The sequence below is a fragment of the Anolis sagrei genome, chromosome 4, assembly GCF_037176765.1.
Source record: "Anolis sagrei isolate rAnoSag1 chromosome 4, rAnoSag1.mat, whole genome shotgun sequence".
NCBI lineage: Eukaryota > Metazoa > Chordata > Lepidosauria > Squamata > Dactyloidae > Anolis > Anolis sagrei.
The window spans coordinates 137,655,447-137,676,392 of record NC_090024.1 but is presented as its reverse complement, the minus strand read 5'-3'; the positions used below and the strand labels follow the sequence as shown (position 1 = coordinate 137,676,392).

Sequence of the window (20,946 nt, the reverse complement as noted above, 5' to 3'; positions counted from 1 at the left end):
CGTTCCCTTGAAACCATGTGGCAACGAGACCAACTGGTCTCGCGAAACCCTCTTATAGTCCTGAGGCAACGGGGATGTTGGAAGGGAGAGGCTGACTACCCACGAAAGATTACGACTACCACATCAGCTCTAGATTATTAAATATGGTTTTCTGTGGGCGAGCAGATGGCAACTACTGGATGGCATATGTTCTGCATCAGAAACTAGAGCTGATACAGTCTATCCAATGCAGTTTTCTGAATCGGCACCCCAAATGACCAAAGCGAATCAAAAGTTGACCAAAAACTCATTTGTGACCCTCTTGGTACAAATGTTGGAGAGTGGTCCCTGGTCAAGTGATCCCTGATCAAAACAAGGTTGGGAACCACTGGTGTAGATGCATCAAAAGTGTGATTTGCCCAGGGCCACCCAGTGGGATTTGAACACTGGTTTAATGAAATCTACTCCACATTAAACCACTTCACTATGTGGGTTTTCTGTTATGTTTTCTTAAACACACACACACGATTTGCTGTTGCTTGGAGTCAATATACTGATCTGGATGGCAAGATGTAGTGTTGGGAAGGAAGGACAGTAACTGTTGGACTTTTGTCCTTGTTCTCATTTAGTTTTTGAGGAGGAGTTTAGGTAACTGGAGTTCGGAATCCTAAAATTTGACTGGCTGGAAATGTGAATAGTAGAAAAAGCCTGCTAAACTGTATTTAAACTTACATGTTTTCGTTGGATTTAGATGAAACTACAAATTGTGATTAATAAAAACAGAAGTGAAAGCTTCTGTTTTCTGCCTCGTGGTTGTACCAGAGGATGGGTGGGCGGGAGTGTGTGAAATTGAGCTTCAGTGTGGATCATCCTATCTAGTGAATGCCATTTTCTAATTAAAAGCTATTTACATCTCATGCAGAAAGAAGTAGCTTGTCTTTCCAGCACTAGAGCATGTACAAAGCTTTCCTGTTGTAATCTGTGCTTCAAAAGAATACAGGCTATAATAAAGGAGGGTGGACCCCTTTTGATTTATGTAGCATTTTAATGCCAAGGATCTTGGGGTGGCGTTTGTAGGATGTATCTTGTGTGATAGAAAACATTGTGTTCAAGACTAGGAATTTGAATGTATTCGGAATTTAACATCCAACATAAGCAGACAAACTTCCACCCAACCATGGAAAGCCACTGGGTGGCTCTGAGCAAGTCACATTCTCTCATCCTAAGAAGAAAGCAATAGCAAATTTTCTCTGAAAATGCTACGATAAAGTCACCATGCTGGCTGTGATCAATAAAATCCCATATAGCTTGGACCCAGATTATTTGATGCACCTTATCTCTCTTTGTAAATCGATTGGAGATCTTACATTGACAGGAGAGGTACTTCTCTTTCTCCAACCATCTTCTCCATCTTGTTAGGTGGGAACAAGAATGAGGGTCTTCTCAGACTGAATTTGCACTGCTATATTATCTAGTTTCAGAATTTAGATTTACTTCATTGAACTGGTTTATATGAGTCTACACTGGGGTGAGAAGGACGGAATATAAATGTTTTAAATAAATAAATATAACCCAGTCGAGTACAGGCAATTGCATTCCAGGACCCTCGGTGGCGAAAGGTCAATGGCTTGAATCCGGGGAGGGAAGTGAGCTCCTGTCTGTCAGCTCCAGCTTCTCATGCGGGGACATGAGAGAAGCCTCCCACGGGATGCCTCCCCTGGGCAACGTCCATGAGACGGCCAGTTCTCTCACATCAGAAGTGACTTGAAGTTTCTCAAGTCTCTCCTGGTATGAAAGTAAATAAATAATTGCACTTGAACATTGAATTATATGGCGGTGTAGATCCAGTCTTAGTGGCTGCTCCCAGACTTTGGAACTCCTTTTCTAGAGAGGCCAGGAGGACCCATCCTTGCTCTCTTTTCTGAGCAGATTGAAGCATTTATGTGCGGACAGGCCTTTATAAAGTACTAGGTATGGACTTTCAGTGCAGTTTTCAAAAGTTTGTATGGAGTCTTTTAATGGTTTTAATTTTAATATTTAATGGTTCTTGGTCAATTTTTTAATCTTATATTTGTAATTTATTTTAACAGTGAATGCAGTGTTTTTATACGTTTTAATGTGTTTTAGTTTTAATTTTAAATGTTAAGAGATTTTTAAATTGTATTTTGTCCCAAGGCATTGAATAGTTGTCTATATGTAAAGCCACCTTGACTCACCTTCAGGGTAGATGGGATAGGTTGGATATAAATAGAGGGAATAAATAAATAATAATATTACAGCTCATGAATAGTTTTTAGTTGTATTGTTTGAAGTATGTTATTAGGTCCCCGCGAGTCCCACTGCTGGACGAAAAGTAGAATACAAATGATGGTGATGATGATGATTCCCTTCCTGACAAAACATAGTTTTTCACTGGCTCTATACTTTTGTTGGCTGTTTTTCACATGTATTTTGGAATCTCCTTTGTAGCAGTTCAGACAGTAGAACCAAATACATTCTGACTCTGTATTGTCTATTTGGACAAGAAGTTATGCTCCAAAGTCTCAGAAGTCTTTCTCAAGTTTCCACCTTTTTTAAAAGCTGGTGACATGCTTCAATCTTCTGCTTGTACAGAAAATGTTGTATGATCTAACAGTGATCCATTATCAATATTAACTTTATTCTTGCACCCTGCCTTCATCTCCCCAAAGGGACTCGGGGCGACTTACACATGGCACAAAGTGACTAAGACAAAGCATAAAATAAAAACACAGTACAATACAATAAAGTAAAAACCATAGTATATAAAAACAACAATTTAAAACTCGGAACAGTGCCCAGTGACCTATGGTGACAACTACCGTAAGACATGGCCAAGCTGCAAACAAGACAAGGGAGTGGATAGTGCAAATTGTACCTAAGGAACAGGGTTTGGGATGAAAGTGCAGTGCTGTGACATTGATTGGAAGTAGACGTTCTCAAAGGCTGGTGTAAACATCCAAGTCTCCATCCTCTTTGCACTAATATGTGAGCTAGGGCAGACAAATTTCTGAGTTCTGCCCTAGATTATTAGCTTTCCTAGGTTTTCACTCACTGTGATGTCTAGACAAACATTGTGGAAAGTTCCTCACAATGGTAGTATGTGTACATGTTCCTCATAATGGTATTATGTGTGCATGTATGTATATATGTTCGTGCGTGTGTATGTTTTGCACTTGCATCTTAACAATTCAGATGTAATTCCGTGTTTATCTCTCCCCTTCCTAAGCTTTGCGCAGCTCTCACTGTGGCACCAGCTGTGTTTCTGACCTTGGGCTTCCCTGGCTGTTTCCTCTTCCTCCTCCATACTCTGGTGATTATTGTGAGTGTAGGGGTACACAGCTGTCTGTCTGCACATCCTACATCATTTTGTGTTTTTCAAGAAGAGATCAATCTGCAATCCAGAGATGTATGTATGTGTGTGGAGATTTGTGTGTGTAGACAGACAGACAGGAGATACATTAAGAGCAGGAAAAGATGGGAAACAAAACCAAGATGAAGCAAAATGTGGAGAACTGAGTGAGAGGAGAAGCAGTGCAATGTTGCTGAATGTGGACTTCGTTCTGGGGTTATGGAGATAAGGTAGTCACGAAATCTGGCTTGGAAGCCTGGAGGATAAGCTTTGTTGATCCAGGTGCAGTTGAGCTCACATATGGTCACATAGAAATTGGCCAGTAAGAAACGGCAGTCGGCCGATGATGACTGAAGCCCCAGGACTGATCCAGCTGCAGCAGCAGCTTGGCAGGCAAACCTATGAAATAAAGAGGCTGAGGAAGCATCAGGAGATATTTGCTTCCAAAAATCTGCTTGTGCAGCCTTGGCAAACGGATAGGGCTGCTGTGGGTATGGCAAGGAGGCAATGACAGGAAATATCAAAAGTGTGTCTGGGTTGGGGTTGTTTTTTTTAAAAGCAGGGAGGGTCAGTTCTGAATCTGATTTTTTTCCCCCAAGAGCTATGACTTTTTCAGTTTCTAAAGTTTGGAAATCTAGTCTGGACATCTGCTTCTGACAAACTGTGGAGAAGGTGATGTTTGAAACCAGTTGCATCAGTTAAAAATGGATGATCCTTCTTTTAAAGGGGGAAAAATCTTGAGATCGAAGCATATTTCAGTCTGATGATCTTTGGCTCCAGGTATTACAGAAATATCTGAAAATAGAATGCTGGATTCTTCATCAGATATAATTCAATGGACAATCCTTCAGTGAAGCAGATAGGCAGAGTGGCTCCATGTGCTAGTAGGTCCTCCAGACCAGTGATTCTCAACCTGTGGGTCCCAAAGTGTTTTGGCCTACAACTCCCAGAAGTCCCAGCCATCTCACCAGGTGTCAGGATTTCTGGGAGTTGAAGGCCGAGACATCTGAGACTCACAGGTTGAGAACCACTGTGAATATGTGTATATTAAATGTGTTGTATAGTAAAAAGATAGAGGAATTGTTGATGTCTTTCTCTGCTGACTATTCTCACTATAGGACAGATGAAGATTTGAAAAGTGAGATATTTGGGCTACAGGTTGTAATATTTCAGAGTATACAGTTTAGGTTTTTTTGGGGTGGGTGGGTGTTGCTTGCTAAAAAGTAGTTACATATCTAAAGTCCACAGAAGATTTTCTGATTTCAGATACTGTATGTCAAGAAGACTTTGTCTGTTGGATAAAGTTGAATTTAGTCCTTAAAAGCTTGTAAATCAAAGTAGATTGTTACTGATCTGTAAATAGTTTGTCACTTATGATTGACAATGTAGGTGTGAGTGTGAGCTTCCCAACAGTATTTCTTTAAGAGCATGCTGTGTTGAATGGTTTCCAATGGAAGGATTTTTCTATTTTTTCTCCACCCAGGATGGATTAATGCAGAGGTGTGAGATATGTACTGTGGTTTCATTCTGGACTGTGTCTATAATGGCAGTCCCCCCAGTTATGAACAAGATAGGTTCTGTAGATTTGTTTATAAATTGAATTTATATGTAAGTCGGAACAGGTACATTGTCTAAGTGTAACTCCAGCCATACATGTGTGTGCGTGTGTGTGCACATGTTTTGGATAGCATAGGGAAGGGTTAACACCCCTGTGGAGTTTGTTTTGCTGTCTGTGGCCCTGTTCAGAAGATCTCACCTCATTTTCTGTCCCAGTGAGAATTGGATGTTCAAAAATGTGGCTTGTTGTAAAAACGATGATTGGTGAGAAAGCTTCAGTGGAGCCACCTTTCCCCCATAATACCATAAGGAGTGAATTCCCCTTCCTAGGGGTAGATTTCTCTCACTTCCTGTTCTATCACTTCCATTCTTAACTATGAGTTGTTTGTATATCGGATGTTTGTAACTCGGGGACTGCCTATATATGAAATATGATTATGGAGCGAGCAAATGGTAGACTACAGCCTTCTTCATCTCTGGCTATTCTGTCTAAAGCTATGAGAGTTGTTGTTTAGTGATATCTGGAGGACCACGCTCTCAATCATAATGTATATAGATGCATCAGATTCTGTATTGATTAAGGTGGGGTGAAAGGAGAGGAAATGCAGTTGATCCTCCACATTTGTGAGTTTCACTTTTGTGGCTTTGATTCATATGATCTCTTAGGAACCTTTGGGTTCTTTTTTATTTCCCTGTTCAAATAATGTTACAATGTCATTTTAATTTCCCCCCTTTCATTGACGAAATCATCTTATTCCTTTAACTTCTTAGTTTGTAGGTTAAGGATAGACTCTCAAGTTTGTGAGGCATAATGTGTCTAGTAAAAACAGGAATGTAAAATGTAATGGTATTGCCATTTTTAAAAAATACTGGAAACGACAATTATTCCACACACACACACCAACATCACCCCCTTTACTACTGAATATGCAGAATAATCACAGGATATCTTAAACCTACACCTGTTGATAAACCCTACAAGCTAGCTGGCATTGTGCCCCCCCCCCCCCCGATGTGCGACAGGAAGTTGCTGCTAAATGTGAGAAATAAGGTTGAACACTGTGAAAGCCACCCACTACATGGCTACCAACCTCCTCCCAGTAGATTCAAATCAAGGAAAAGCTTCATAAGAACTACCACTCCTCTTGGCGTCCCCCCAGCAACAGCAAGGGTATCCCTCTGGACAGCTAAACCAGGAAATCCCATCTGGATGGCCCCCCACGAGGGTCTTCCTCCAGGGACAAACCAAGAATGGGCAACCTGGAAGTCCCTCAACAGACTCAGAAGTGGAGTGGACAGATCAAAAGACAACCTGTCAAAATGGCACTACCTAAAATAATCCCACACCTTGTGTGACTGTGGAGCAGAACGGACAACTCCGCATCTGTATGCTTGTCCACAATGCCCTGCCTCATGTACAGAGGAAGACTTGTTGGAGGCTGCAGACAATGCCATCGCTGTTGCCCGTTTTTGGTCAAAAGATATTTAGCCGCCTGCATTCTTTCTATTTTTAGCAGTTCTATACTTATTTATGCAATACTTTTGATACAAAATAATACTACAGAACACGCCTACTCCCCATCAGCTTTGCACATAAATAAAAATGAGGGCAAATCTACTCCTAGGAAGAGAACCTCGCCTCTTTAAGAGTTATCATGGGAAAAAGGTGTCTCCACAGAAGTTTTATCACCAATCCTTGTTTCCATTGCAATCCAAAAGTTTCAAAATCCAATAATAACTTAGCCTGTGTTCATATGAGCTATAGTAGCAATTGATAGCGTGCAGATGGACTGGGGAGAAAATACATTGTGGGTTGATTACTTTGCATACTTCATTGGTTGTTTACTGTTCTAATATTTAGAAAACATGCTGGTTTGAGGTATGCTATACATTCATTATTTTGTAAGTTCACAGGATGGGGGCAGTTGCTCTGTTAGGCTGTTGCAGTGGAAACAACAAAATATTTTATGACACCTGAAAAACTAACAAATTTTGTTTGTGTATGTTTTCATGGATGACAGTTACCTGATTCATCTAATAAACCAGGCTAGTTTCCATAAAAGCTGATGCCAACTAAAACCTGTTCGTCTTTGCCTTAAGATTTTTCTTCTTTCGTCATACTTAAAAAAAAAAAAACCTCAAGAGGTTGAAGCAGATTACTGGCATTACTTTATAGCATTTTGAGGAATATTAATACGATTTCCCTATTGGTTTGTGGGAGAGCCAGCATTGTGTAGGGATTTCAGTGTTGGACGATGACTCCAGAGACTAGGGTTGGATTCCCCACTCAGGCATGGTAGCCCACAAGGTGACCTTGTATGAATCACACAGCCAGAAACCTTGTGATAAGTTCCTCTTAAGGCCACCATAAGTTGGAAACAACATGAAGACATACAACAGTAACAACCGCAACTGGTTTGTGGCCATTGGAGGATGGCAGATCTGGAACCCATATTGTCAGTTTGCAGATTTACCTGTCAAAATGCAACTCTTATGTTGGTTTGAGTCTCTGTAGTTTGGTGACAGTGTATGACTGTAATTGCATTTCTTTGTCACACAGATAGATAGACCACATCCTATTGTTACAAAATGCTTAGAGTTTTTTTTCTTTCTTAAAAAAATGGTTTGCATTAAAAAACCAAAATATTATGTATTGTTAGCAGGATAGGGGGTAATGATGTCTTATACTTTGGGCATGTTCAGTGATTTCTATAGGTAGAATTGATAATGGAGTAAGACAGTACATTAGAATGGATACATGTTGAATATCTCTTATCTGAAACACTTGGGACCAGAAGTATTTTGGATTTTGGAATCCCCCCCCCCCCCCCCCCCGGTCTCGGATTTTTGAACACCTGTATTTGCATATATTTACCTATCTTTTAGATAGAACCCAAGTCTAAGCCTGAGGATAATATGATACGCTATTTAAAAATAATTTTGTACATGAAACAAAAGTTTGTGTATATTGAATTATCAAAAAGCAAAAGTGTCATTTTCCTTATGTAAACCATTTTGGATTTTGGAATTCCTGTTAATCTGAATCTGAAATCTGGTGAAAATTTTTATCAACATATAAAAGGTGATAGGCAACTTGAAGGCGCACAATATATACACACACTGCAGCAGAATAAAAGATTTGAGAACAGCTTCGCAGGTCAGTTCTAGACAATGGCTGCTTTGTTTCCAGGCCTTTACTTAGTTTAAATGTGCAGAAAGGGTTGCAAAATGTGTACCATCAGACCAGAAACTTGCAGAACCTGAAAAAAATGAGGGCGCATGTCCCTTTAGAATTAGCAGCGATCACAATGATAAAAGCAAAGCAGCATCCATGTAGTCTTCTTATCAGCACATATGGAGAGAATTTTGAATATCAATTGTTTACAGTTTTAGACTTGGAGGCCAAGGGGGTCTGGTGGTATAGCAGCATTATTTTCAGTTTGCATTGAGCAGCAGAAAAAAAAAGCCACATGAGAGCTGTGACTCATTTCAGTTGAGTAATATTTATTTGCCAAAGATCATCATAGAGCATGAACCATGATTCCCCCTTTGTTTTGGGCAGCAAGATAGGGATTGCACCCCACAATCTTCTGGAGCATGACTGGTGAATTCTCTGGTGCTTTTTTTGTCTTTGACTTCCAGGTCTCGTACTACTTCTATGTTAATGGCCCAGCTTACTAGGACTGACTAGTAATGGCAAGTCTTTACTTTTTCCTGTGCATGTAGTTCTGTATGCACCCAGACATTAAGATTAGTACTTGTATTTCTGATTTTAATTTGGTGTCAGGAGTGACTTGAGAAACTGCAAGTCACTTCTGGTGTGAGAGAATTGTCTGTCTGCAAGGATGTTGTCTAGGGGATGCCCAGATATTTTATCATCTCATGGGGGACTTCTATCATGTCGATGCATGAGAAGCTGAAGCTGACAGACAGGAGTTCACTCTGCTCCCCGGATTTGAACTGCCGACCTTTTGGTCAGCAGTCCTGCTGGCACAAGGGTTTAAACTATCGCTCCACCAGGAATTCTTATATTTATGATAATCAGTCCCCATATTTATGCTTGCCATGGCAAACGGGCCACCTATTTCTGGTAAATATAGCAAGAACCCAAGCCTTCTCACCAAACGAAAAGCTTCAAAGGTTAATACCAGCAGATGTAACGTGATCTCCAGACCTTTCACAACTTCAAAGTGGACACTGGGAAGTAGATCTAGTATTGTTGGGCTTAGTGTTATTGAGGTGCTTAGAGTCTCTTGGCTATGCAGCAACCAAAATAGGACACTCTTTTCACCTTTTCCTGCAGGAACTAATTAACCACTAAAAAGGATACATGATCTAGTGACCATGATTGTCGGGCTGGCTCACTACTTTTCATTTGCCTGCTCTGTGATTTATTTCACCAGCCTTCTGAGGTCCAATTCTTCAGCCAAGTGGTTGCAGGGAAGGCATTACTGTATTAACACATCTCCTTCCTGGAATTCTCCTTTCAAACAGAGCTTCACAGGAGGTGGAGAATCCTCTGTATTTGATGCCAGGTTCATTTCAGCTTTCATTGATTAAAATGCCATACATTGGTAAAAACTGTTTCAGAGTAGAACTATTTTGAGAAAAAAATGTTAGTGATCACTATGTATAAATATGACATTTCTGTATATTTTGTTAGAAAAACCCTCCAGAGTAAACACTCCCAACCACTTTTTAAATTGGGCGAATGTTTAGAAAATAACATTGTCCTCATGTTAGGAGCCTGTTTAGAGAAAATATCAAATCTTGCATGATCTCTTCTGGGTCCCTGTCATTATTTTTAAAAATCTTTGTTGTTCTCCTCTACGGCATGATTCACCTTTGCTTTCCCTTATCCATCTATCACTTCTGCTGGAGGAAGAAAAAAAAAAGAAGGAAACCGAGCTCTGTAAGGCTGGCTTCAGCTCCACATTTGTGTAAAACAAGTTCCTGCAAAAGAGCAGACTTGCTTAACTTTGTAGCACATCAGTCAAGTTGGCTTTATGAAGCCCTTCCTTCCGTCCTCCCTTCCTGTCTCCCAGACTGAATATAATCCTGTGATAGTTCAAACTCTGGTGTCTGAAAATTACAATTTCTTTGCATGTTACCGTGGTTTTGTTTCAAGAGGGACCTATGGCTGTCCTCTCCTTGACAGCTCTGCTTGGCACAAGGATTGCCTGCATTTTTTGCTCTGCCTTCTTAGCCTCTAGCGTGGATTCCCTCCAGCATTTCCCCCGTGATTGCTATTCAAATGCCTTCTGTGCTGAGAAGAATCTGAATTTCCTGTCAGCAGTAGGTTTCCACGCTTTGTCTGGCTGCCACTTCATCACATGCTTTAATCGCCACATCCAGGCTTACAACGAGTAAGCCGGAGCCAGCCGCCTCCTACCTCCCAATCCCCAGGGTATACGCCAGCCAGCCAACCACCTCCTCTGGAGGCTGCGGTGGTCACTTGATCTGCTTTGTTCTTTGGCAGCTGTGCTGACCTGCACCAGTCTTTATCTGCCTGTCTCTCCTCCTCCCCTTCCGTCGCAAATGGTCAGCTTGTTTTTATGAGTCTTGGCTCCACAAGCAGCTCAAGGACGGTTGCAGCATGAGCACGTACAAAGGCAAAGCTCTGGATGTGTATTTGGTCAAATGCCTTCTTTCCCTCCATGGCCGATTTCAAGGGAAACTAGTTGGTATTGCGTTGATTGTTTGTTCTCCCGACTGCCTTGCAACTTGGATGCCGCAGTTCTGTCCCTGACTTGTTTCACCTTTCCTTAAACAGAGCATTTCAGTTTCAAATGAGGAGATGTTGGAATAATCTCAAAACTTTGGGTAAATGTTTTTTAAAATAAAAACTTAAGCGTGGAAGAGAGGCAAGAGGGAAAACTGAGTCAATGCAGAAAAAATGTAGAAAAGGTGTGAGTAAGGTAGTCCTATCCCGTGATGAAAACCCCCCTGCGGGAATGCTCTTTTGATCTACTTTTGTACACACCCTAAGTGCATTAATAGTTAAACTTTCAGCTCATAGCTTAAACTCACCAGACCACGAAAAGCCTCCATTAGTTACTCATGCTCCATTGCTCAACTAGAATATAATGCTGAAGGGTTTTTTTTCACTGCCTCTGCTTCAACTTCAGAGGTGTTTTTGAGGGACTTAACTCTTGAAAAAGTAGTTCTAATAGCTGGATGCTTCTAAAAGTCTTTCTTTGCATTTTTCCTTTCCTGAAAAATGTGGTCTTCCTTCACACCGGAGCAGACAAATATCTTCCCCGGCTGACTTAACTCTCATAGCTTTCAGGTATTTTGCAACTTAATGTTTGTGTCGGAATGCTCTGTTAGCTTGGGAACATTGCAGTGATTGTTATTTAGTTAGTGTCGTACTGATGTATAGATGAGGAGAATCTTACAAGTGCAAATGTTATGATTGGAGGCATAGAACTTGATTTTGCAGAGACCATTCATTAGGTGACCTTCTGAGATGGAAATTATGGGAGGAAATCTAGTTGAGCAGCCTGGAAGGCACACCAGGAATACAAAACTGTTTTTGATAAAAGCATCACTGTGGTCTCAATCATGATAATTTCAAAATAGTACTTCACTTAAAACATTCTGACATATTGAGAATGATAGTTATCAAGCTGATGGAAGAGAGAACAAGGATGAAGATATTCTGTGATAAAACTATTGTTTGTACAATATGACAATAACCTAATCTGATACTTCCTCTGAGTAGATGTATAGGATTGTCTTGTGAATTATTTTACAAGCCCATTTGGCACAGACAATACATTTGTGTCTTGCACAATATCAGGTTTTTCCTTTCAAGCATGAATATGACTTGTTGATGTGGTTGAATTGTACTAGATACCTGGAACAGTTAAAATTGGTTTAGAACGGTTATAGAACAGTGCAGTTCTGCACATGTCTATGGCGTAATAAGTTCCATTTAGTTAGAGAGGTTAATATCCATAAGAATGGGTGTAGAATTTACTTACTTAGGCGATCCCTTGTTGGTCGAGTAGGATAGTCTTCCAGGATCAGAATTCTTGTGAGTCTGTAGGTGACTGTGGAGCCCTATTCTTGATCTGCATCTTCTTCTGCAGTGAGGGTATTGGTTTCCAGGTGGAAGGCGGTCCTGGTCGGGGTTGGCTTGACACGCCTTCCTCTTGGCACGTTTCTCTCTTTCACCCACCATTCGTGCCTCTTCAAATTCTGCAGCACTGCTGGTCACAGCTGACCTCAGGATTATACCCTAAGACTTAGCTGATGTTGTTATATCCAGCCATTTCAAAGCATGTGTTTACCATTCTCATATTGCAATGAATGGGATGGAAAACTAGCTCTCTCAGTCCCACCCCATCTCAAGCGAAGCTGGTGGGAACAAGAGAGGGGGCCTTCTCCGTGATTGCTCCTTCCCTCAGAACTCACCCCTAAAGAAATTTGAACAGCCCTCCTCACTCCTCTCTTTCAAGAAAGACTTAAAACCTATTTCTGTTTGTTAGTGTATGGAGAGAAGGAAGAATAATATCACAGATTCCATCTTGGTGGACGAAGTTGACAATGATTATTTAATTTATCAAAGAGCTATAATTTTATACTTTTATACAGATTTTATTGTACCACCCATGATGCCTGATTGACGGATTTATATCGCTTTAGCCCAAGTCATTTAATCTGCTTTAATAGTATGTGTAATGTTTTCTTGTTTATTATTGTATATGGCATTGAATGTTTGACACTTTCATTTTTTTGGAAGCCATCTTGAGTTTCTCTGGGGAGAGAGGGCAGGATGATGATGATGATGATGATGATAAGCAGAAAGAAAGAAAAGCACATGCCCGTAGGACTATATCTCTGTGTGTAAATTGCCTTCCATGAGCACAGGGTAGTATGTTTGTGAGAGAGTGTGGCTGGAACATTCATTTTTGTGATTGAATAAAGACTTCAACTCAGGTTGTCCCAGCGAATTTCTGTGCTAATTCTCACAAAACTACCCTTACACTTCTTCTTTTGTCGCCTTCTGCAGTTTAGAACAGGGGTCACAAATAGCCTCCAGGGCTATTTGTATGTCCTGCGGGGTTCCCCAGGCATAAAATACAAATTCTTGCAAAAATATTTGTTTACTTTAAAAAAATAAATGCTTGAGAATTCCTTCAAATGCACCCCAACTTTCATGGGGTTGAAAACAATGTTTTGCATCAAAATATCTACTACTTTGCATGAGATATATTTCCCTCACATTTTGCAGCCTTCCAACACCGAGCAATTTAGACCCGGGATAGAATTATTTGACAATCCAGCTGTGGTGGATATAGTCTAGGTATTTTGGTATGAACATTTTAAATTGTTTGTGTGTATCAGTAGATGTGGTTGTTTAAGGTCTCTTAGGTACTAATGTGAGTTCTTAGCTTTCCATAGTTGCCCCCCTACTTTGGAACATCATGGGAAGATTGGGAGCTACTTGGGGGTCAATTGGGAATGTAAAATTTTGAAAATGCTCCCTCTTCTCACTGTTGCTGTTCTCAGTCAGCTTTCTGGAAGTACAAAACAGGCTAAGAAAGTACTTATTTCTTGAGCACCCTGAGCTCTGCCTTGTTGTGCTATTGTTCTGTGAAGGGAAAGAATTCCTCATCATGTATTCTCTTTTCCCCTGTTCCTTTGACTAAGACCGTGGTTCTCAATCTGTCGGTCCCCAGATGTTTTGGCTTTCAACTCTCAGAAATCCTAACAGCTGGTAAACTGGCTGGGATTTCTGGGAGTTGTAGGCTAAAACACCTGAGGACCCACAGGTTGAGAACCAGTGCACTAGGTCATTGAAATCAAGTTAACTGGCAATCAGGATGAAAGATTTTGCATTTCTGTAGAATTCACAGTCAATATAGACATTTTTATCATACATTACATACTCAACAAACCAGAGCTTTCTAAGCATTTTATGTTGTTGTTGTTGTTCATTCGTTCAGTCGTCTCCGACTCTTCGTGACCTCATGGACCAGCCCACGCCAGAGCTCCCTGTCGGCCGTCACCACCCCCAGCTCCTTCAAGGTCAGTCCAGTCACTTCAAGGATGCCATCCATTCATCTTGCCCTTGGTCGGCCCCTCTTCCTTTTGCCTTCCGCTTTCCCCAGCATCCTGACACCCTTTTTAGACATGCATCATATTGCAACACAACAATTCAGTTTGCTAGCAAACTGGATATTAAACCAACTCCTTATAAGAGATGCTGACACACACACGACATATCTCATGAAAATCTTTCCTTTATATGGGTTGTTGTAGGTTTTTTGGGCTATATGACCATGTTCATAACCTCTGAGGATGCTTGCCATAGATGCAGGCGAAACGTCTGGAGAGAATGCTTCTAGAACATGGTCATATAGCCCGAAAAACCTACAACAACCCAGTGATTCCAGCCTTGAAAGCCTTCAACAATTTCATTTATATGTTTTTTAAAAATATATACAATTTATTTTCTTATTTCATATAGACGCAGATATTATTCGTTACATTTGCGTGACACACATACACACTGCAACCAACACACTAATATGTCATAACAGGATTTAATCCCAGGATTAAATGATTGACACCAGTACATTGCCAAAATAAAATTCTTTAGTAAATATCAGCTAAAAAGAGGATGCAAGTAGCATTTCAGTTGTTTGTCCTCCTCCATCACTTCCTTGTAGATTCAAAGATATATGATGATGTTCATAATAATTTATACAGGACTGTCTGCGAAAACTTTCATAGGGAAGAAATGATCCTTCCTCCATTGGACATATAAATATATTAGGCAATGAAGATGACAACCAGAGGGAGGAATGGAACAGCGCCTTGATCCCTTTTCAGAATAACCCCATCTACTTCGTCTCTTTTCACTTTCATTCTCATCAATGCATGTGAAATAGGGAAGAATGACATGAGGCCAGAACATCTCTTCTCATTATTTTGAAAAGATTTTCATTATTTTTAGTTTACTTTTAGCTATTTTAGTCATACTTTTGAACATTTTTATCCATACCTTTTGGAATCCTGGTGAACTGAGGAGAGATAAAGCTTTAAAAATAAGTAAAACATAAGGTCACCCAGTAATGTGTTCAAATTTGAATAGACTCACTGAATAGATGGAATTTAACAAGAGTTGGTTTACCAAATTCATATTGATTCTAAGGATCTTTTGCCATCTAATTATTCAGTTCAGACCTATTAATATTGGCAGTTACAGTCATGTTATGGGCTTCATGAGAGAAGAGATACAGAAGAGTTAGGCCAAAGAATATGCTGTAAAAGTGGGTTTAGGATATAGATTTGAATAGAGTCAGCTGATTCAGAAGTTTTGTGTTGATTAAAACTTCTGATGGGGAGTTAGGACTTGTTTTTTTGTCGGGAGCTGGGGAATAAGGAGACATAAGATTGACACATCATCTTTTCAGGTTTTGGAATAAAAGAGTTAAATGAGGTTCTGAAAGGTTCCATCCTCTCCTACTGATAAGGGATTTACGTATCAATACCCTGCCCTTCCCACTATAGAAAACAAAAGTTTTTTAAAAAACACTTCTTCATTTTGGGGATGTGACTCCATTGAGGATCACTACAGGTGTCTTTTGAGAGACAGAAGACTTGACTTTTGAATGCTACCTCTCTCCTGCCACGTACTTGGTAGAAATTGGTCTTTTTATGTTATGCATAAGAGTATTTGTTATGCAGATACAATGATCTGGTGGCCAGAAACTAGGTGGCTTGAATTTATTGAATTCTTTTAGTAGCTGGTATGAATGGGGTTAGTTGGTTGGGTACAATGACTTAAATAGAAACAAAACAGAGGATTGTTTGATCCAGTCTGGAACTGTCATCCTATGGGTCACTCTTTGGGTTGGGGATCATTCCCCATGTTAAATAAGCCACTCATTCCGCTATGGGGACTACTGTGTGCATGAGTGATCAAAGGAAACATAACAATATTCTTCACAACTGGACTTTCCATGTTGCTGTTTGAAACGTGGCAGTGGCTTGGAACAACCTTCATGTTAATAATATCTAGCAACGAATTTCTCTATACTCAGAAGAGTTATTTATTTATTTATTATTTATTTATTATCTTGCCCTTGGTCGGCCCCTCTTCCTTTTACCTTCCACCTTCCCCAGCATAATTGTCTTCTCCAGGCTTTGCTGTCTCCTCATGATGTGGCCAACGTACTTCAACTTTGTCTCTAGTATCCTTCCCTCCAATGAGCAGTCGGGCTTTATTTCCTGGAGGATGGACTGGTTGGATCTTCTCGCAGTCCAAGGCACTCTCAGCACTTTCCTCCAACACCACAGCTCAAAAGCATCTATCTTCCTTCGCTCAGCCTTCCCTAAGGTCCAGCTCTCACATCCGTAGGTTACTACAGGGAATACCATGGCTTTGACTAGGCGGATCTTTGTTGCCAGTGTGATGTCTTTACTCTTTACGATTTTATCGAGACTGGACATTGCTCTCCTTCCAAGAAGTAAGCGTCTTCTGATTTCCTGGCTACAGTCTGCATCTGCAGTAATCTTTGCACCTAGAAATACAAAGTCTGTCATGGTCTCCACGTTTTCTCCCTCTATTTCCCAGTTGTCAATCATTCTTGTTGCCATAATCTTGGGGTTTTTTTTTTATGTTTAGCTGCAACCCAGCTTTTGCGCTTCCTTCTTTCACCTTGATTAGAAGGCTCCTCAGCTCCTCCTTGCTTTCGGCCATCAGAGTGGTGTCATCTGCATATCTGAGGTTGTTAATGTTTCTTCCAGCAATTTTCACCCCAGCTTTGCATTCATCAAGCCCCGCACATCGCATGATGTGTTCTGCATACAAGTTGAAAAGGTTGGGTGAGAGTATGCAGCCTTGCCGTACGCCTTTCCCAATCTTGAACCAGTCTGTTGTTCCGTGGTCAGTTCTTACTGTTGCTCCTTGATCCTTGTACAGATTCCTCAGGAGAGAGACAAGGTGGCTTGGGATGCCCATCCTACCAAGAACTTGCCACTATTTATTATGATCCACACAGTCAAAGGCTTTAGAATAGTCAATGAAGCAGAAATAGATGTTTTTCTGAAACTCCCTGCCTTTCTCCATTATCCAGCGGATATTGGCAATTTGGTCTCTCGTTCCTCTGCCTTTTCTAAACCCAGCTTGAACGTCTGGCAACTCTCGTTCCATGCATTGCTGGAGTCTTCTTAGGAAGCCTATAAACAGAAATTGGATGAGTATCTGTTGGGACTGCTTTCATTCTGTTTACCTGCAGGTGGCCCTTGTGATCCCATCTGATTTTGCGTTGTGATGAGACATCAAGGTAATGAATTGTTGTGTAGTTTCCAGGCTGTATGGCCATGTTCCAGAAACGTACAGCCACACAGCCCGGAAGACACGCAACAACCCAGTGATTCCAGCCATGAAAGGCTTCGACAATACATCAAGATACTGTTTGTGTGACTTTAGAACTAGTTTTAATACTTTATTAAAACAATTACTGTACATGTAATTTTTAATACAGTTTTAAAAATGATTTATTACTTAAGTTACATTTTTTACCTAAACACTAGAAAATGGAAAATAGTTTCTTTCTCAGTTAAGAAATATTCTAAAAAAAGATGGCATTTATTGGGATTTTTTACAAGTAAAAGGACACTAACAACTTGCACCAAAAATAACTAGGAAAAAAAATCTCATGTTCTAGCTTCTTCTTCAAGCTGGTACTCAAGGTGGCTTAAAAGACTGAAAGAGTTACCACATGCCAAAGATTATCACTGTTGAAATACAGTTATATTTTCTTATTAAAACACAAACATTAGAATAAGGGGGTCTTCTTCTAGAATCATAGAATCAAAGAGTTGGAAGAGACCTCATGGGCCATCCAGTCCAACCCTCTGCCAAGAAGCAGGGGCAGGGACTTCTCATAATTTTTAAAATATTATAAATCAGCTCATATGATGATTAGAGATAAACCAATTAAGAATCTTAAAATATCTCCACCTGATGGAAATAGTGTAAAAAATCAGTAAAGATTTACTAACAAATTTATAGTTGAAACTGCAGTAGCTGGAGGTATAGAAATGGACTGGAATCTTGCTTTGACAGTTGCATTTTGACTGCTCTTCTTTTCAGTATCTTAAACACTTAATTATATATTTAAGTGTTTGAAAACTCTATATTGTTTCCACTTGGTATTGATCTATAAATTATTATTATTATTATAGAAATTTTATTGATGCTCCTGTATGTCTGTGTTGATTGATTTGTCATACTTCTGTGGAAAGATGGCCAGCCCTCCACATTCTCGGGGATTAGGGGCATAAAACCCCTGCAAATGTGAAAAACTGCAAACAATAATATTGTATAATTTGTAACCTGGCTTTTTTTTTTGTGGGGGGGGGGGGGGATGGGATGGCTCCATGTCATCACAGTACTTACCGTGATGGCATAGGGAAAGCTGCCCAGGAAAGCCTGAGTTTTGGGAGAAGGTGTGGGTTGAGAAATGCGTGCCAAAGCGGGTTTTTAAAACCTGCTTTGTTGTGTATTTCTGTGAAGCCTGGAAGTGTCTGGAGTGAGGGAAATTAATTCTTGCCCCTAGCATTGTTTGTTGTTGTTCATTCGTTCAGTCGTCTCCGACTCTTCGTGACCTAATGGACCAGCCCATGCCAGAGCTCCCTGTCGGCCGTCACGACCCCCAGCTCCTTCAAGGTCAGTCCAGTCACTTCAAGGATGCCATCCATCCATCTTGCCCTTGGTCGGCCCCTCTTCCTTTTTCCTTCTACTTTCCCCAGCATAATGGTCTTTTCTAGGCTTTGCTGTCTCCTCATGATGTGGCCAAAGTACTTCAACTTTGTCTCTGGTATCCTTCCCTCCAATGAGCAGTCGGGCTTTATTTCCTGGAGGATGGACTGGTTGGATCTTCTCGCAGTCCAAGGCACTCTCAGAACTTTCCTCCAACACCACAGCTCAAAAGCATCTATCTTCCTTCGCTCAGCCTTCCCTAAGGTCCAGCTCTCACATCCGTAGGTTACTACAGGGAATACCATGGCTTTGACTATGCGGATCTTTGTTGCCAGTGTGATGTCTCTACTCTTTACTATTTTATCGAGATTGGACATTGCTCTCCTCCCAAGAAGTAAGCGTCTTCTGATTTCCTGGCCACAGTCTGCATTTGCAGTAATCTTTGCACCTAGAAATACAAAGTCTGTCATGGCCTCCACAATTTCTCACTCTATTTTCCAGTTGTCAATCATTCTTGTTGCCATAATCTTGGTTTTTTTTATGTTTAGCTGCAACCCGGCTTTTGCGCTTTCTTCTTTCACCTTGATTAGAAGGCTCCTCAGCTCCTTCTCGCTTTTGGCCATCAGAGTGTTGTCATCTGCATATCTGAGGTTGTTAATGTTTCTTCCAGCAATTTTCACCCCAGCTTTGCATTCATCCAGCCCCTGGCATTATAATGATGTAAAAACAGCATTCTTGGCTTAATGGAAAATTTGACTGTATTGGGCTGCAGTGAAATAATGGATGATCACTTTGACAATATTTGATCAGTCAATTGACTGACATCCCAGTTTAAGCCAGATGGATACTTGCTTCACTCAAGAGCAACTGTCTAGGAATGCAAAGCTAGAGTGAGGAATGCAGGCATTGCAGATGAAGTGAAAAAACTTGAGATCCCTCAGTTTGAAACCCTGAGCAGCAATTGCTCCTTGGACAGCTCCTGTCCTTACCTCAGTCTGTAACTCTGACCTGGTCATCTTATTCCCAGTCATTTTGTCTTTGATGCAAATGTGAATGGGACCTAACAAATATATAATGTATGCTACAAAAAGAAAATTTCCCTGGATGTGCATTTCAAGTACTTTGGTGAATGCTTAAGTCTATCTACCTGATGCTTTTGGTGGTTCTTTGAGATGCCACCAGCTGACAAGCTGACACTTGCTATATGTACATTTAAATGTAACAGAGGGCATCTGGAATGCTCACCACCTCACATCTGCTTCAGCCCTTGGTTTTTTGGGATGATCATAGAATGATCTTGTCAGAATGCCAAACTTGTGTTTAAAATGTTGATTTTTATTTGACCATGTGGAGAGCTTTGTGTTACGGAGAGTTTGCATATGTTTTGCCAAGGCACGTTTAAATATTTTCCTTAATCTGTGTTGTTCTTTTGAAAACGGCTACACAGGCAGAACCTTATGAGTTCTATCCCTTTGTTTTGTAACCCCAAATGCCTAGATTTTTGCAGTCAGGCAAATTATTGAAACAGGCCCAAAATGGGAAACAGTGCATTGCGACTTGTGTTCTTTGTGCCGTCTCTCCTTGCATGTCAGTAGCCTTGTTTTTGTCACGATGGCAGCTGCCATTGCACAGCAGAGATGTTAGTAATTGGCTGGATGAGGGCAGTTGCCCTGTGTTAGTCATGCATTGGAGGACGGCAAGCAAACAGGAGCTTAATTTGAACAAGGCAGATGCTTCTCATCAGCTGAAAGGCAGTGTGGTAATTTTTGGGAACAATTATTTTTGGGACCGCCTCACCCCCTACCAACCCCAGAGATCCCTCGTTCTGAGGACCAAGATCTATTGGAAGTCCCCAGTGTCAAGACCTTGCATCTAACAGCAACCAGACGCAGAACCTTCACAGCAGTGGCACCATCGCTCTGGAATACTCTGCCACCTGAAGTCCGTGCCTTGCGGGACTTACCAGCTTTCCGCAGGGCATGTAAGAGATACCTGTTTCGACAGGCTTTTAATGTTTGATACTGTTGTTTTTAAATTGTTTTAAATTGCTTTTAAATTTTGTTAGATTTTTAGCTATTCTTGTAAGCCGCTCCGAGCCCCAGGGGAGTGGCGGCATATAAGTTTGAATAATAAATAAATAAATAAATAAATAAATAACATATTGTCAAAACTGGTGTCCTTATAATGCAGGCAGTCCCCGAGTTACAAACATCTGACTTACAAATGACTCATAGGTAATAATGGGGCCGAGACAACAGGAAGTGAGAGAAAACTACCCCTTGGAAGAGAAATTCTTCCCTGGAAGAGTTATCATGGA

The 20,946-nt window shown here is 40.7% G+C and overlaps 1 protein-coding gene across 5 annotated transcripts in view; it reads left to right on the top strand.

Moving 5' to 3' along the window:
• CXXC5 (CXXC finger protein 5) overlaps positions 1–20,946 on the top strand; it is a 91,977-nt gene that overhangs the window by 16,981 nt on the left and 54,050 nt on the right. Inside the window, exon 1 of one of the 5 annotated variants that reach the window (XM_060774129.2) lies at positions 11,067–11,195. The exons of the other annotated variants lie outside the window; for them this stretch is intronic. The gene's annotated coding sequence lies outside the window, so the exon portion shown is untranslated. Of the gene's footprint in view, positions 1–11,066; positions 11,196–20,946 lie in introns of those variants that run through there. 5 annotated transcript variants of the gene reach the window in all.